Source organism: Astatotilapia calliptera, chromosome 17, assembly GCF_964374335.1.
Source record: "Astatotilapia calliptera chromosome 17, fAstCal68.1, whole genome shotgun sequence".
In the NCBI taxonomy this organism is placed as follows: Eukaryota; Metazoa; Chordata; class Actinopteri; order Cichliformes; family Cichlidae; genus Astatotilapia; species Astatotilapia calliptera.
The window spans coordinates 38167174-38181865 of record NC_137438.1 but is presented as its reverse complement, the minus strand read 5'-3'; the positions used below and the strand labels follow the sequence as shown (position 1 = coordinate 38181865).

Sequence of the window (14692 nt, the reverse complement as noted above, 5' to 3'; positions counted from 1 at the left end):
AGCAGAAACAGGGTCAATCGCTGGTTACTGCAGCAAAGCCTGAGTTTATACTGAAATATCCAAACATTCAAAAGCTTGAATAATCCTCAGTTGAAATAGACGATAGCAGCAAAAATCAGCTCAGCAATAATCACAGGCTTAGCTGCTAATGAAGGGGAAGGAGGACGATAATGCCACACCATACTCTGGACCCCCGCTGATGTACAGCGTGCGTTTTTCTATATTTAAAAATCTCGAAATTGACGAGGAGAGAGTGCGGCAGACCTGTTCCTTCCTGTTCTTTCCTCCTTCACATCCAGTCTGTGAATCTGTTACATCTAGCACATAATCTGAACGCCTCTTCTGTGAATTTACACACCAAAGCCTGATAGAAGTGTTGACTGAGTGGTGGAAGACATGCAGCAGTGCCACGTCGTCTTCTTTGACCACTCCACAGGCCTACAGGAAGTTAAGAGCACGTGCCATATATTCACACCGTGCCATAAAGACTACTTGCTCCCCGCTAAGGTTTTCAAGTGCTTGCCTCTCCTAAATGACAAAGTGTGGAAACCTAAACTGTGTGTTATCTAAGACCCTAACTGCTCTTAACTTCCTTCTTAAGGCTCTTACGGGAGCGTACAGCGCCCCTCACACCCCAAAGCCAAACATGAACACACGGACAGATATTGTCTGCTAAACTGGAACGAGCTTACAGGGATCAGTGCTCATCTCCCCAGTGTGCAGCGTGTCACCACGAGCAGTCGAACAAGGTTTTAATTATTCATGACAGTCTGAGGTGAGTGGCTGGGGGTTGTAACGAGAGAGAGCAAAGCATAGCTGCTTGGACTCGAGTCTGAAATTAAAGAGAGCAGAGAGACAAAACGCTGGGAGAACGAGCTGGCTGGAACCTGCCCCGAGGCATTCTGGGGGATTATTAATAACCGTGCGGGAATCGGTGCCGCGTTGATGCTCATGATGTTACTATCCTGGGGCCATACAGTAAAAATTCCTTGGTGGCAGGCCCTGTTGTCATGGTTACCATAGATCATATTAATATTCATCGATCATCATCAGTCAGTCAATCTCTCTGTCTGCCTGTACACATGTGTTGTTGTTTCCTCTACTGTTTTTGGAAACAAATCGGTCAAACTTCTCAACAGCGAGCATCTTAATCTACAAGGCAGACAGCCATGAAACATGCCGGGCCCACTAAGGTTTATCAGATCCTTTCAAATTACCCTGACCTCTTCTGTAGAGCCATCCTGTCTCAAGCCTCAAAATCTAATTAGATCACTGCTGTTTTGTTGCTTCAGACCAATGCTCTCACCCATCTAAAGGAAAAAAGCAAATTAAATACATATGTTTTTGTTTTTCCAAAGTCAAGTCCCAGGCTTCGTTACCACATCTGTTTGGTTTTTTTTAATTTAACTATAGTACTTCTTTACACTGTATTAGATTACCTAACTTCTCCTATTAACATTTAACCCAATTTAGATTTCTGACTTTGTTATTTCTGCTTTGGAAAAACCAAAACAGCCTGTCTGTAATTTTATTTTTCATATATAATGGACATGTCACGGACATCTTTTATTGTAATCTTTTGATACTTTTCTGTGTCTGCGCTAGCTGTAAGCTAGTAGCAGCTGATCTAGTCATCTGTCAGTCAGTCCACCTTTGGGGTCTATTCAGTTCCTTTTTATTTATATTGTACCAAAGTTAGATACAAGGTGCGAATCTCATTGCTTGTAAAAAAAGAAACTCATGTTTTCATCCAGTATGACACGTTTTTCTTTGTCTTTCTGGGGTTTGACTCACTTTTGAAGGCTTTTGGGGCCTTGCTAGCTTAGCTAGCTTATTCAGAAGCAATGGCTGCCTCCTGCTAAATATGGCCTCACAATCATTAGAGTCTGACTACTTTAATAATCCCTAGGGAAATTATGTTGGTTACAGTTGCTCCAAGACAGCAACAGCAACAGTAACAGACTAAACTAATTAATAATACAAAATGTTACAAAGTTTACAAATAGCACTAATATATACAAATCACACAATTATAAATATCAAGAATATTACAGAGGTGAAATATATATGATTGACACTTAACTCTGACCTGTGAACTTTGTCATTTGCTATTTTACTGTAAAGCAGCAGTCCCCAACCCCCGGGCCATGGACCGGTACCGGTCCGTGAGTCGTTTGGTACCGGGCTGCGAGAGTTGAGGCTCAGGTGTGAAATTTATGGTTTTCGAGGTTTTTATGGTTAATTCGGTTTCCCTGGGTCTTTTCCTGTGTTGTAGTTGTGTGTCTTATTTTGGAAGAAATATTTGCGCATTACCATAGCGACCAGAGAGCATTAAGGGGCAGAGAGGAGTTACTCTCAATGTTGATGCCGCATTTCAGATGCTGCTAATAAAAGTTACATAATTACACAGTGAATTTGCGTTTATTATTATATTTAGAAAAATACCACAATTTCTGTCTTGGTCATATCATTTTATTTTGTTGTATTTATCACCTTAAGGGCTGGTCTGTGAAAATATTGTATTGAAAATACTGTCTGACATTAAACCGGACTGTGGCACAAAAAACGTTGGGGACCGCTGCTGTAGAGCGTGTGCAAAAAGGCTGTAACTACTGCAGTGTTTACAGTGTGTTAGATGGAGGAGGTGTACAGGGAGATGGCCACAGGCAGGAATGATTTCCTGTGTCGTTCAGTGGTGCTTTTTGGTAATCTCAGTCTCTCACTGAACGAGCTCCTGTGACTAGCCAGTAGGGCTGCCACAAACGATTATTTTGATAGTCAACTAGTCACCGATTATTTTTGCGATTAGTCAACTAATCAGATCATCATCCATTGGATGTAAAACTACAGCTTATTGCACCAGCAGCATCTGCTCTTATATAACTATCATTAGCTTACAGCTTTAAGTGTGTAAGGTCTGTGCTAACTAAAAATAAAGACAAGATGATAGTTTATTAAATTTTAATGAAATTTGCAGATTGTTTCGGTGAAGTTTAATAAACTCCTTGCTATCTAAAATATAACAGGACACCGGAGTAAATTCTCGAGCATCTCACACTTCTGATAATCAGCTGTCTGCTTGACGTTTACTCAGCTGTGTAAAAACTATAACTTTAATCTCAGCCAAACCGATTTACTCAGGAACAAATAAAATACTGAAAAAAAGCCAAACAATAACATTTTAAGTTATCTAAGTGACTCATATATCATGTTTAACCTGAGTAGCGAAAGACTGCGGTGGGTTTGAAAACGATTTGCCGGGAGTCCGGTGTTCTCACGGCTCTAGTGAGCCTAGCCCCCGGCTAACTATCGAGCTAGTGGGTAACAGACATCTCCGAAAACGTCGGAGCGCTTTTGAAAATATGTGGTGTCTTGATAAACTGAGCAGATGTTTGAAGTTTACACAGCTACATTCTTGCCTGAAAATATGTTAAACGTTTATTCTGTGACCCAGAAAGAATAATAAGAGTAATATTAAAACTAACTAGCTGCCTCCATTGTTGGAAACTGCGCTGGGCTGCGCTATGGATTCTGGGACACAGTTTCTTCTTCTTCGGGGTTTAACGGCAGCTGGCATCCTTGTACATGCAGTGCTGCCATCTTCTGTTTCAGTCCGTTATTACACTCTTAAATCCTGCTACTGATTCCTGCGTCTTTTGTGATCTTACAAAGCTTCAAACGACGCGCCGACTATTAAATCAGTCGTCGACGATTTTGATAGTCGACGTAATCGTGACTAGTCGACTAATCGTGGCAGCCCTACTAGCCAGCATGTCATGGAGTGGGTGGGAGGTATTATCCAGCATTGTCCTTATCTTGGACAACATCCGTCTCTCCAACACCACCCCAAAGGAGTCCAGCTCCATCCCCACAACATTACTGGTCTTGCGGATCAGTTTATTGAGGCTGCTGGCATCTGCGACCCTCAACCTGCTGCCCCAGCATGCAACAACATAGAACATGGCACTGGCCACAACAGACTCATAGAAAATCCTGAGCATTGTCCGATGTTGAAGGACCTCAGCCGCCTCAGAAAACAGAGACGACTCTGGCCTTTCCTATAGATTGCAGTGCTGTTTTAACCCAGTGCAAAGCTAGCAGTATTTCCTATTATATGGCTCCACAAGCTAACACAGTCAGACTGTTACTGCCTTTCAGCAACGTTTGGGAAACTAAAAATACATTTTCATCTTCACTGATCGTCACTGCTCACGTTTCATACGTTTGCTTAGCTGTAAATGCTACTAACCGTTCGATGTTCCATATGCACGCTGTACTTTGCAAATAACAGAGTTCAGACTATAACAAAACAACAGCATCATCACATAATCTGCACTGTCTTCTCAGTCACTTAGTAACCCACGCTTACTTACAGCTACAAGCAGGGCAGAAGTCCATCTAACTGACACGCCAACCTTTCAGGAAACAGGGATGTTTGCATGACTCATCTTTGTGTGCCTTGCACTCCGCCACCTTTTTCATGTTGCTACTAGGAGTGCACTAGGAGGCTATGGAGCTGGAAAAAAACAAAACATCTCTGCCAAGTCATTATCATACAATAACAACATCAACATAAAGCTCTGCAATAAATAAATTACTTCTGTCTCAGTCTGATATGTTTAATGCACAATATTAAACTTGTTAGATTATGATGGCATGACTTTATTGGGCTGTATTATGTGACCTCATAAGGAGTCCATTACTGAAATTGCTACATAAAAAAGTAGATTAATTAATGGTAATAAATACATATAGTGTTCATACTCAATACAGAATGTGCTCAGAGCAGAAAGTGTTCTAAATCCTAAATATGAAAATATGAGCAGTGGCATTTGCTATCAGCTAAACTGTTATTTATGCATACATACATATATCCATCTTTATACAGCACTGGCTCAAAACGATTTCAATCCGACTGTTAAAACCAAAACCTTTAAATTTGATTAACTTTGCAGAAAACTGAATCCTTTGCATTTGGGCCACACCAAGCAAAAGGTTTTGCCACATATATTTCCAGACTTGGATCCATAAGAACCTCCCAACATATCACAAGTCCAAAAATACTGCACAACATTATAAAACATACTGTTAATCTGCAGTATCTTTCTCTCCCTGTACGTTCTCGCCTCTGCGGCGGCCGAGACGTTTACAGCAAAGATGGTATGTTGAGTTGCTGTGGGAGGGTGCGTGGACGCCTGCTGCTTAGTTGATCAGCCATCGCAAAACTTGCAAAATGGCAGCTTGTGAAGACACTATTAGCCTCTAGGGTGTTGATTTCAATGCACCAAAATGCTAACATGCTGCGAAATGCTTTCAGTGCACTGCCTCTCCTTTCTACCAACTTACTTCCAAGCAAGACATTGTGCCAAGACGCAATTTGGATAATGGGGACATAATTCTGATTAGGAATACAAAATCCATTTCAAAAACCACGAAGCGTTGGACCTAAACTGAAAATCTCACTAATTTTGCACTTAGAGCACACCTAGGAGGAGCAGGAAAGTCATCGTCAAACTGCGAAACTCGATGGTTCAAGTGACACAACAGTCTCAATTCACTATAAGTGTCTGCAGCAGCAGCGAGGAGCCGGTGAGGCGAGGAGTCACCGCCAAGTCACCGCGGTAGTGACCGAGCCAAGCCGTCACTGCAGACACCGCATTAGTGCACGTCCACACAAAAAGGCAGGAGGCCGACTAAATGTACTGAATCGCTGCAGAGATTAGAGGTTCATCAATCCATCAATCACTCAGTCAGTCTCAAACAACATCTTTCAGTTAAAGGGAAAAAAATACAAGTGTAAACACAATTCTGGCTTCCAGCGTTTGGTATAGAGCTCCAGCACGACGTAATCCAATACACCACCCATTCCCTTCATATCTGAGCTATGACCAACAGGTTGTCAGTGAATCATTTCCATAATCGCAGCATCAGTGGCATATTGATTCATTCAGAACAAGCCTCCACATTACTACAGCTTGTTTCTCCCAGTCATTTCTCAAACTGCTCTATTTTCTGCATTAACTTTGACATTCGTCCAGTAACGCCGGCTGATTAAGGACAAAAAGGTCATTCTTATCTTGCGATTCATCTTTTAGCCAGAAAACGTGAATCATTAGCAGCTGCAGTCGGCCTTTCATGCTGAGGAGCATCTGCTGGAAGGGAAGCAGATAACTGCTGATGGACAGAAGGCTTGCATCTACCTCCTGATGACCTCATTACTATTTCATTGCATTTATTTTGTAGTGTGGCGTCATTGGTAATAAATATTAATAACTACGTTGTAACACTGCATCCATTGTGCAGCACAGAAGTGCATTACAATAAATATGCATGTTTGTTTGCAACATTTAAAGACCAGGAAAAAAAAATTTATTTACTCTTTAAGTGCTTTTTTTTCTTGCTCCACAACAATTAAGCTCTCTGGGTAAATAAGAAAAAACACTGGGTGTGGTATAATCTGATCTGTAACCTGGCAACAAAAAAAAAAAAATAACAGCACAGTCATCATTCATCTAAATCAAAACATCTTTACTAAACTCTGATTGGTGGACAGAAGGATCTGAAAGCTACCTAGACAAACAAAACATGAAATGTCCACTAGTGACCAGCTGTCAAAGCTTTAGCATCCAGCAAATCGCTTCCAGTGTGGATACAGCTGTCACTACCCGATCCATACCGGAAACCCAATCGGTACCCCGCATGTGCGAAAGGTGTCTACTTCCAGTCGAAGCATTTTACGATAGTTACGGGTCAGAGTATCTGTTAAGATGTTAAGAATAATAAGTACCTCTTAAAGTTTTTGCATTAATGAACCATTTCAATATAATAAAGACAAAAACGAAAAATAAAAAGATAGTTAAGGATCAGGACTCCCCGATCCTTGCTGCGCATGTGCAAAGTCGGACCGTACTGTCGCTACCCGATCTATACCGGAAACCCGATCGGTACCCCGCATGCGCAAATCTTATGTCACTTCCTCTCTTTGCAAACATTGCGACATTCAATATATTTGAATGATACGGTTAGCGCCCAGTTAGCTCCTAGCATTTCTCAACAGCTCTGCCTCCTTTTCGACTACCGGGACATTTAAACAATGGATAATCCGTATCCGCAACAAATTTTTGCTTTTCTCCTCAACAGAGAGCGTTCCCCGATTGAACAACAGCGCCGTAAATTAAGAAGAATGGCACCTAATTACAGACTTAATAATACAGACTTTATAATATGTCACGTGAAGATTCAGCAGCCAGATGAAGTGTTTACTGACAATTGACAGTGATAGCGGACATCATCATCACTATTCCAATCAATCCTCTCCACACAGACAAGCATAAACACACTCGACTACCACTAAATCAAATTTAACACACATTTGTAATGACGCAAATTCAGTTTACAACAGGGTTCATTCGCTCGGTCAGCAGGTGGCGGTATCCTCGTACACTGGGGAGTAAACTGCCATTAAACGAACAGAAGAAGAAGAAAACCCCTGCACATACGCAGTACGGATCGGGTAGGCCCGATTTGTACGGTCCGACTTTGCACATGCGCAGCAAGGATCGGGGAGTCCTGGGAGTCATTATCGGAAACATTTTAAGAGGTACTTATTATTCTTAACATCTTAACAGATACTCTGACCCATAACTATCGTAAAACGCTTTGACCGGAAGTAGACACCTTTCGCGCATGCGGGGTACCGATCGGGTTTCCGGTACGCATCGGGTAGTGAAACGTACAAATCGGGTCTACCCGATCCGTACTGCGCATGTGCAGATGTTTTCTTCTTCTGTTTCATTTAATGGCAGTTTACTCCCCAGTGTACGAGGATACCGCTACCTGCTGACCGAGCGAATGAACCCTATTGTAAACTGAATTAGCATCATTACAAATGTGTGTTAAATTTGATTTAGTGATAATCGAGTGTGTTTATGCTTGTCTGTGTGGAGAGGATTGTTAGAATAGTGATGATGATGTCCGCTATCACTATCAATTGTCAGTAAACACTTAATCTAGCTGATGAATCTTCACGTGACACAACATTGTTATTCTTTTACGGCGTTTTTGTTCAATCGGGGGACGCTCTCTGTTGAGGAGAAAAGCAGGAATTTGTTTGTATACGGATTATCCATTGTTTAAAGTCCCGGGCAGTCGAAAAGGAGGCAGAGCTGTTGAGAAATGCTAGGAGCTAACTGAGCGCTAACCATCATTCAAATATATTGAATGCCGCGATGTTGGCAAAGAGAGGGAGTGACGTAAGATTTGCGCATCCGGTACGGATCAGGTAGCGACAACAGCCTTAGCAACAGTGAAGGAAGATATTTCTCATTTATTTTGGTCATGCTTATACACAAATCTTTTCTGGCAAGAATTTTGTGTTTTTGTTGTTTCCTTTATCTTTTCTGAGTTCTCTCTTTGTTACGAGAAAATATTGTTTGGTTTCTTTAAGTACCCCATGCACAGGGCAAACGAATTTTATTTGATTAATTTATTGATATTATTGGCTAAATTTCATATACATAAGTTGAAATTTTCTAACACAAAACCATCCTTTCAGTGCTTTTTAAATGAAACCAAACAATATGTTAAAACCATACAACATTCTCAAAATCTAAAAGCTGTCAAAACCATAAACTTGTTCCCTGTTCAATATCATGTGATTCTTTAATAGACTGTGTCTATTTTGTTTTTTTATACGAACCCCTTGACATTGTGTTTGCTATTTTGTATTTGTATATCTGTATTTTGTGCTTTGTCAATAAAGCGTATTCAAAAGAAAAAAGAAAAAAAAAAGAAACAGCCTTAGCAACAGGCTAGTAATCAAGATGGTGGTCGCAAGCACCCCTGTGCTAGCAACTGGCTAGCATTTAGCAGCTAAAAAACTACACCTAGTTTAAATTAACAGACACAGAAATAGAGTAAATCTTGGACCAGAAGGCCAGAAACAAATGATGTTAAAGTATTTTTCTGACCAATATCAGCTTTTTCAACCAATTGCCAATATTTACTTGATTCCGAATCAGCAACTGTTTAATATTTTTTTAATGTTCTTAAATGTATTTAAATTTATTAAGCTTTCATATAGCCAGTGACATTCTGTACTGTCATCATACACACACATGGTCAGCTCTGATTTGTATGCTAAGAAGTCAAAATAAAAATGTCAATTTTCTGTGCTGCGCTTGTGTCTGCTGCCGAAATAGTTACTGCAGGTTTAAATTGGGTTAAAAGCATATATATGATTTTTAATATATCAAGATATTACCTAAAATAATTAAAATACCTTAAAAAAGTAAAATCTAAAAGTTAGCTTTTTACTTTAAACCAGATTAGTGACAAGTAGGAGCTCAATTAGGACTAAAACAGGCTCTTCTCCATCAGTTTCATGTCTCTGAATGGGAACCACACACACACACACGAGTTAATGTAGCCTGACATCTGCCTTAACACAGCACTAGACTGGCCACCCCCTGGTCACAGTCATGACATGGATAGCCCCACCTCCCCTCCCTTACAGCGGAGTGACTGGACTGCAGGCTGCAGAGACACGGCTGAGGGAATCCCTGCACAGATCCATATCACACGAGCTGCCAATTCAAATGAGTCTGACACAGCAAAACGCTGCGCTCGTGTAGCCAAAACACATTTTTCCATCGGAGCGATAATAATCAATAAAACATGATTAATGCCCAGGAAAAAAAAAGCTTCATTGTGTGAAGCAGCAGCTGTTCTCTCCTAACAGAATGAACCCGCAGCAGGAAGCACAAACACCCCGACAAAGGCTGGGAACAGAAACGTGGGCATGATGCTGAGAACCAGAAAGCGCAAACACGCACAATTTACCTGAGCGGCAATTGTCAGTTATCAGCAAGTGTCGGGCGATGACCCTTCGTCTTCTTCTACTGATGCTGCTGCTGCCTCTTCTTCTTTTGCGCTCAGGTCCGCGGTCCTCCTCAGCCTCCCAGCCAAGTCCCCCTCACTCTCTTTCTCTCACTCTCTCTCCACAATGCATGCTGGGAACGTGAGGGGTGTAGCGTATTCATTACCGCAGTCGGTCCTGTAAGCTCATTGGTCGGATAATTATTTCTTAAAATGAAATGGAAAAATAAATTAAAGAAAATTATATTTAAAAAAATTTTCTCGTGTGTTTAATTCAAATATCCCTTTAAATATTTTTTTTGATTTTTTAAAAATTAATCATGAAATGCTTATTTAATGTAGAAAATATGAACCTGCTGATCCATGTATTTAGTTTGCTGTATTTGTTGATCTCTTGAAGCTTGTTATAACAAAGGATGTCAGCGCATATAGAGAATGTGCAAAGGGACACTGACAAAGAGAATCACCATGGTTACGGTGACAGTCTGCAAAAATCTTAAATTGTCTAATATTTCATTGCTAAACTTGTGTGAAATAATGCAACACACACAGAGAGACACACACACAGACACAAAGTGCAACATTTGCCCCCGAAATGTAACGTAGCGCTATGACACTGCAGATTTTGATATCGATCAGATGCCAAGTAAATTCAGTATTTCTGATACTGATACCAGTACTGATAATTTTACCCTATAAAAGGCATCTTATCTAGGGGAGAGCAGTGTGTATGAATCATAAATTCTGAACACATTTGAATGAACACTAAATCACTTTTTCATCTTTTTTACTTTCCACAATAATTTTGAAACTGGGTTTTTCTGAGACCTGCAATCTAAATGCGCCCGTCTTTAAAGGACTTAAAGGACTTATGCTATAAATATAATAGACATGAAAGTCAGCACTAAAAGGTTCAGACTATGTTCAGTGGGCTACAAACTGAACTTGGAAGATAGAAACAAAGTACTGATCTTACTGCGGTGGTATTAATCCAAGAGAGGCACTTATGACAGTAAGTTCACTGCACTGAGATTGCCTCCACAGTCACCAGATCTAAATCCAATTGAGCACCATTGAGATGTGGTGGAACAGTAGATTCAAATTACAGATGCCGAGCTGACAAATCTGCTGCAACTGTGGGCTGTCATGTAAACATGGACTAAAATCTCTGAGGAATGATTCCAGCACCTCACTGAATCTGCACACAAAGAATTAAGGCGCTCAACATGCCACAACCAAAGTCTACAGCACAGGTGTCCAACTCCAGGCTTCGAGGGTCGGTGTCCTGCATGTTTAAGATGTGTCCTTGATCCAACACAGCTGATTTAAATGGCTACATGACCTCCTCAACATGTCCTGAAGCTCTCCAGAGGCCTGGAAATGAACTAATCATGTGATTCAGGTGTGTTGACCCAGGGTGAGATCTAACCACTGTGGATGACACCACAGTGGTTGGACTCATCTCAAGGGGGGATGAGTCGGACTACAGAGATGAGGTCAACAGACTGACTGAGTGGTGTTCAGTTAACAACCTCCAACTGAACACCACGAAAACTAAAGAACTTATCTTGGACTTCAGGAAGGGCAGAGCAGACCCACTTTACATTCACGGGAGCTGTGTGGAGAGGGTACACTCCATGAGGTTTCTGGGCGTGCAGATATCTGATGACCTCTCCTGGACTGCAAATACCACGGCGGTGGTTAAAAAGGCCCAGCAGCGTCTCCACTTTCTGAGAGTGCTCAGGAGGAACAACCTGGAGGAGAGGCTGCTGGTGACATTTTACAGAGCCACCATAGAGAGCATCCTAACGTACGGCATAACAACATGGTATGCAGGGTGCTCAGCTGCAGACAGGAAAGTACTGCAGAGGGTCATCAACACAGCCCAGAAGATCACTGGCTGCTCTCTGCCCAGCCTGGAGGTCACTGCAAACTCTCGGTACCTCAGCAGAGCTGGCAATATCATCAAGGACCACTCTCACCCCAGCAACCAACTGTTTGAACTATTACCGTCAGGCCGACGGTACAGGTCACATAAAACCAGGACAAACAGATTCAGGGATAGCTTCTTTCCCAGAGCTATCACCGTAGTAAATAAGCACAAAAACAACTGAACCTATTCCATACTGTCACTGTCATTATATTATGCTGCTATTCATACTGTCATTATATTAATGCTGCTATCCTGTATATATTGTACATACTATTGTTTGAGTACTTACGATTGTTTTTTTTGTACTTTTTATATTTTACATTTATATTTATTATTGAAACTTGCACCAAGGGAGTGGCACTCCAATTTCGTTGTACTCTGTACAATGACAATAAAGGCTATTCTATTCTATTCTATTCTATTCTATTCTATTCTAAAACCTGCAGGACACCGGCCCTCGAGGCCTGGAGTTGGACACCTCTGGTCTACAGGTATGTACTCTTCCCACAAGTGACCAATAAAACATCTACTAATGCTTCGATGATAGGTAGCCTCCCAACATACCACCACTTACCATCATCACAACAAAATATAAATGAAGAAACCAGTGGGAAGATATTGGTGATGCTGATATCAGCAGTAGTAAATATTTGATGACAGCAAAAAAAAAAAAAGAGGGATTAAAAGCGGACCGCCTGGCTTTCACTGATGTAACAGACAGTAATAACGTCACTGATGATTTTTATTAGCCGCCTGTCTGCAGACACGATGCCCAGTTTGTTTCACTGGGGTCAAAACAGAAAAAGCTGATGCAATAAGAGTAGGTTTCATCAGTTTGTTATGCAGCATGCTTGCCTCATAATGACTCTGCGCTCTCTTCAATGAGCACGCCAGCAGCATCACGGGCACAGAGCTGGATTAAGAAAACTTTTAATGAATTCAGGGGTAAGAGTGTGAATGAATGTACAAATCCCAGGATTGTTTTGGAGCTAATTACACTCTAATTAAAAGCAGTGGTCCATCTCCCAGCCCTCCGGATGCAAACGCAGTCACAAACGTTGCAATGGGATCTAATTAACGCCACTTTTTTATGTTGCACTGCAGTAAAGCTCTCAGCACGAGCTGTTGATGGTTGTTTACAGATGTACACATGAATCAGCTTTTGTATGTATATTTTATGCTGCTTTGTTTCGATTTTAAGCCTGTTTGACTTTTTTTTTTATCCATTAGTAGTATCAGTGACAGTTTATGATCCAGCCTGCTCTTGGCCATAAATCCATTGCTGCCCTGGCTCAGTTTTCCATCAGTGAAACAGCTGTTGCAGACAAGAAAAGAGAAGGAGGCTGCATCCCCAAAGTGCAGTGCAAATGCTGTCATCAGCTCACAGCAGGACACATCTGTACAGCAGCTGAACACAAATACAAACTGACATGACGGCGCAGCATCAGAAGATTGAAGTCTCTGTCTCACAGCAGCGGCACTGTTAGTGCAGTTTTTGCTGCTTTGGGTTGTTCTTGTTGGGGGGGGGGGGCTTGGGGGTTCAGATTAGATGTATAATGAAACTGTGGATTCTGGAAAATGACCAAGTGAGTTGTTTAATACAGTTACAATCACATTTTGGGGTTAAGAGACCTCCAGCAGACGTGCAAATGAGTAAAATGTGCATATAGTGGAACCACAGACTGTATATAAATCATGGATGTAGCTGCTGTGACGTCGTTCACTGGTGTTGTTTTAGATATAAAGTCAACCTGGGGGAAGTCCAGGCCTCGAGGGCCGGAGTCCTGCAGGTTTTAGATGTGTCCTTGATCCAACACAGCTGATTTAAGTGGCTAAATGACCTCCTCAACATGTCTTGAAGTTCTCCAGAGGCCTGGTGATGAACTAATCATTTGATTCTGGTGTGTTGACCCAGGGTGAGATCTAAAACCTGCAGGACACCGGCGCTCGAGGCCTGGAGTTGGTCACCCCTGCTGTAGAGGAACAACTACTGAACTATGCAAAGACTGAATGCTGATTGGTATAAAAGATGGCTTAAACAGGAAAGGGCGAAGAAGTACACCTGAGAAGCACTGCATTCATTGTTTTCAATCCTCAGACTCACTTTCTTTAAGTTTTATTTCTTTTCGTGGAAACTGCGAAAAGGCTTTCAAATGATATGCATTTACTGCAATAAATTAATTAACAAGGATGTCTACAGGGGTTTTGTATAGACTGTATATAAAAGATGGCTATAACATTTTTTTTAAAGAAATGCCTTGAACCTGCATTCTCTCTAATAGCCAGGAGGGGGTGACTTATAGTGACTTCTATTACAAAAAGAATTCCATCTGCAAAGACATCTTTAGGAAATATTTTACACACTTAATGCATTTTGAAAAATTGCAATGAATTTCTGGATTTCACGGATCCAAACTTACTGTGTAACCTATATACACGCCAAACATGTTGCCTTTTTTTTTTTTGAAAAATTCACCCTCAACAAATGCACTATGATAAAAAACAGGAAGTTGAGCTGGTCCTCATGTTCAGAGAAATGGAAGAAACAGAAATTCTAGGTTCATCCATTTCTCACAAGAAGGCATGCAGAGAGACAAATTTCATGGTTTGATCCAAGGAAGGTGTAGCTGTAAAGCTGTATCACGACTACTTTTTGCACCAAATTTGTCAAGTGAAATTACGCGGTCACTATGAACGGCTGCATTATGAATAGGTGAGTCCCAAAAATATTTTAAACGTTTGAAATATTTGCATTTTACACCTCAGGTATGTAAAGGCCTTTACGCTCCAAATGAAAAGCAAAGCAGATTATTTTTTAGAGCTACAATGTAAAATGTGGCTCTCACTCTTTTTCTAAGAAAAGAAATCTATAATTGATGCAGG

General features: G+C 41.1%; 1 protein-coding gene across 2 annotated transcripts in view; it reads right to left on the bottom strand.

The window, feature by feature from the left end:
- syn3 (synapsin III) overlaps window positions 1–10025 on the bottom strand; it is a 137509-nt gene extending 127484 nt beyond the window's left edge. Inside the window, exon 1 of one of the 2 annotated variants that reach the window (XM_026147442.2) lies at window positions 9834–10025. The gene's annotated coding sequence lies outside the window, so the exon portion shown is untranslated. The remainder of the gene's footprint in view (window positions 1–9833) is intronic. The other variant, XM_026147441.2, reaches the window with a different exon arrangement.
- Between the last annotated feature and the right edge of the window lie 4667 nt (window positions 10026–14692).